The sequence below is a fragment of the Diaphorina citri genome, unplaced genomic scaffold, assembly GCF_000475195.1.
Source record: "Diaphorina citri unplaced genomic scaffold, Diaci psyllid genome assembly version 1.1 scaffold87, whole genome shotgun sequence".
Lineage (NCBI taxonomy): Eukaryota > Metazoa > Arthropoda > Insecta > Hemiptera > Psyllidae > Diaphorina > Diaphorina citri.
In genome coordinates this window covers 154,830-158,817 of record NW_007377524.1, presented here as the reverse complement: position 1 = coordinate 158,817, position 3,988 = coordinate 154,830, and positions in this window count along the sequence as shown.

The following is a 3,988-nucleotide window of genomic DNA, read 5'->3' as shown; positions in this document are numbered from 1 at the left end:
TAATTTTTTTTTTTTTTTTTTTTTTTTTTTCAAACTTCCTTCCCACCAGCAGTTAGCGCAGCCATATACATAGTTAACTATTATATTGTTAGTTGAATGATTTTTGTATTTATTATTGTGTAGAGTGTATTGTGCAATAAGTAATTCAAAATAAATATTGGACGTTCATTAGGACCGATATTGTGCTCTTGTTTTCCTTTCATGTCCTCCTGATCGCGGATTCAACCTGAACTCCCTGTATAAGTATACTGATAGATTCTGACGTGACTTTGTGAAGATTCATCTTGATTTTTTTTAAGAGGTTTGACAGAGGGAACTGTAACTTCTAAGGTCTTATCGTCCGGAAATCGAAGAGAGAAGGAAGACAGGATAGGAAGAAGCCAGCCGTTCCGAGAACGAAGATTTATCTTGAAGAGCACCAGTCACTTAATTATATCCCCCAACCATGAAGAGTATGCCCAAGTTTCTGGTGTTCTTCTTTTCCCTGTTGAATGTGATTGAGAATATTGGAATTATGTTGCATGTATTCCGCGTGTTTCAATCATAGAGATCAAACAGAAAGAAATAATAGACAGGAGGGAGGAAGGAAGAAGAGAGAGATCTATATGAGGAGATTGGGGGAGTAGGAAATGAGGTCGTGAGGGAAGGAGAGAGATGTTTGTTATGTAGGAGCTAGGATACATCGCCTTCTTCAGTCCTAAAGAAAGAAGTCAGACTGAATGAGGTTAAGGATACATCGCCTTCTTCAGTCCTAAAGAAAGAAGTCAGACTGAATGTGAGGAGGCAAGTAGCTTGTATCCGACTGGCCAACGAGCCCCCGCCCCGTCACGTTGATGTTGAAACTTTGAACTCACTTCTTCCAGTATTTGTAATCATTTGAAATCAGTCCTAAAGAAAGAAGTCAGACTGAATGAGGTTAAGGATACATCGCCTTCTTCAGTCCTAAAGAAAGAAGTCAGACTGAATGTGAGGAGGCAAGTAGCTTGTATCCGACTGGCCAACGAGCCCCCGCCCCGTCACGTTGATGTTGAAACTTTGAACTCACTTCTTCCAGTATTTGTAATCATTTGAAAAAAGGATTACTGGGATGGGGTACCTACGGAATATCTACATACAGTAGAACCTCCATTATTTCAACCCCAAAATGAGTTCAAAAAATAGAGGGTACCTATTTATTAACCATTTTTCCTTTTGTATCTAAATTTTGCCCCCTTTTCCATTGTTTTATACGGAATTTCAATTATTTCAACTATCCTCGGTCCCAATTAGTTGAAATAATCGAGGTTCTACTGTACTGAAGGTGGAATATTATAACTGGAAATTTTGAAAAATTGGACTGGAAAACCGGGAAAAGTCAGGGAATTTTATTTTTCCATTTTGGTAGACACCCTGAATGAGGTTAAGGATACATCGCCTTCTTCAGTCCTAAAGAAAGAAGTCAGACTGAATGAGTTTAAGGATACATCGCCTTCTTCAGTCCTAAAGAAAGAAGTCAGACTGAATGAGGTTAAGGATACATCGCCTTCTTCAGTCCTAAAGAAAGAAGTCAGACTGAATGAGGTTAAGGATACATCGCCTTCTTCAGTCCTAAAGAAAGAAGTCAGACTGAATGTGAGGAGGCAAGTAGCTTGTATCCGACTGGCCAACGAGCCCCCGCCCCGTCACGTTGATGTTGAAACTTTGAACTCACTTCTTCCAGTATTTGTAATCATTTGAAAAAAGGATTACTGGGATGGGGTACCTACGGAATATCTACATACAGTAGAACCTCCATTATTTCAACCCCAAAATGAGTTCAAAAAATAGAGGGTACCTATTTATTAACCATTTTTCCTTTTGTATCTAAATTTTGCCCCCTTTTCCATTGTTTTATACGGAATTTCAATTATTTCAACTATCCTCGGTCCCAATTAGTTGAAATAATCGAGGTTCTACTGTACTGAAGGTGGAATATTATATTCTCTGACAGGGTTTACAAAGCCATATCCAGGATTTTATTGAGAGGGGAGGCAAGAGTCCAAACAGTGATGTACCCGAGGGAGAGGGATGCCCAAAATTTCCGGAGTCCGCCCCATAGTAAAGGAGCAAAGATAAATCCCGAGTGGGGGGGGACCGGGCCCCCTCGGCTCCCCCTCAATACCGCCCTATTCCCTGAAGAGGAAGAAAACCAATGTTTGAGGGAAAAAATAGGAAACTTAATCCGTGTCAAGGTGAAAGAGGGTGAGGGAGAGAATGTGATAGCGTCTGGAAGATAAATTTTAGGATAAGAATAAATGGGGGAATAAAGAATTTTATTATTGAGAGGTACTTAAGTTCAAGTACTAGTGCTCTAAGTTTTACTCTTGTAACTTTTTGAGTTTAGTTTGTATCATCATGTGTCTGTTTCCTCCTCTCGAAAGGGTTTTTCGATTTTGATGAAATTTGGCAAAAATGATCAAAAGATAGGAGGTGTTATACGTATACCTACCTAAAGAAAGGATTTTTCTTTTCTTCTCCAATTGGGTATATTTTGAGCGCTACTGAATGTCTGATGAGAAATTTCCATTCCCATCATGCAATGTGACTACCTATACTTGGTCGTCGTAATTTTATTATTATTTAGCACGATGTCTTTTACGATACATTCCCATCATGCAATGTGACTACCTATACTTGGTCGTCGTAATTTTATTATTATTTAGCACGATGTCTTTTACGATAAAAAAAAAAGTAATATACGTAATACATACTGAGGGTTGCACTGAAAACCGTGTCCAGACTGTATATATATTTTCTCTCCATATAATTATTACCTATTAATTAATTCATGATCTACCTAAGGGCTAAGGGACCCGAAGCTCGAAGTTTTTGTCTTCTTTCTCTGAAATTTTCGAAAACTTTACTCTGGTTAGATGAGGGGGTTACATTCGGATGCATATTGCATCTCGAATAATGGAGCAAGTGTAACTAAAAAGTGGGGGGAAAGTCGGGATAGCTATTTAGGTCAGAGGATCCTGAAGGGTGGTGAAACATCACCAGAGAAGAAAATAACACAGCAGAGCAGAGATGAGAAAAAAATAGTTCGTCCCGCGGATGTGAAACTTTGTGCTCTAGTTTTCCCCCCGCAAGTTTTAGATGTTTTCTAAAAATAGGTTAAGGTAAAGTGATTGTTTGCCATGAAGGAAGTACAATGAGAACGAGTTAGTTGAAAATTTCACTGATATCCCAAATTCTCTTTGGTAAGCAGGTAATTTTTAGATAGGTATGTACTTTAGTAGGTTCTTACTTTGAAATTTTCGATATTTAAATAATTTAATTTGTGTGTGTTTATTAGTGTGTAAATGTTTTACTGTTGTAGGTAATCTACCTTCCTTGGAAAGGTACCAACCTATAATTATGTGCTGTAAAAATTGAAATTATTTTTCTTTTCTTCTCATGTTCTGTGAAACAGTGTTCATTTGTTCATTTTTGTTTTTTGATAAAATTATTATTCAAGTTCGTATGGTACCTACCTATTACCAACAAGTAAGATTTTACCTGGTACTTCATCAAATCACGGAAAATGAGTAGGTAAGGTAGGTAATATTTGTCTATTATAGTCAAGCAAGCAGGTACCTACTCAAATTACCTACCTACAAATCTGCTTACCTCCAAATAATGGAAGTGGCAGTTACTTGTGCCAAAGTAATGAATCAGAACTTTCACAAGGCACAAGAGACTACCTACCTACCAACATATCTTTCTGTAGTTGTAGGTTGTAGGATAGGACCGGATAGGTAGGTATCCATATCCAAAGTAGGTAGGTACCGTTTTGCGTTTTGTATACTCATTGATCATGAGTTTCACATTGCATAATCAAAATTAGATTAAATAGCAGGCGTCACATAAAAATCAAGACGGATTTTTTCCCCCTCCCCTCCCCCGCCGTTCGTAAAAAATACCAGTTTCTCGATGTTTGCCGATGAAATACGAACCTACAACTTTGATTTTTTGACTTTTTGTCGAACAG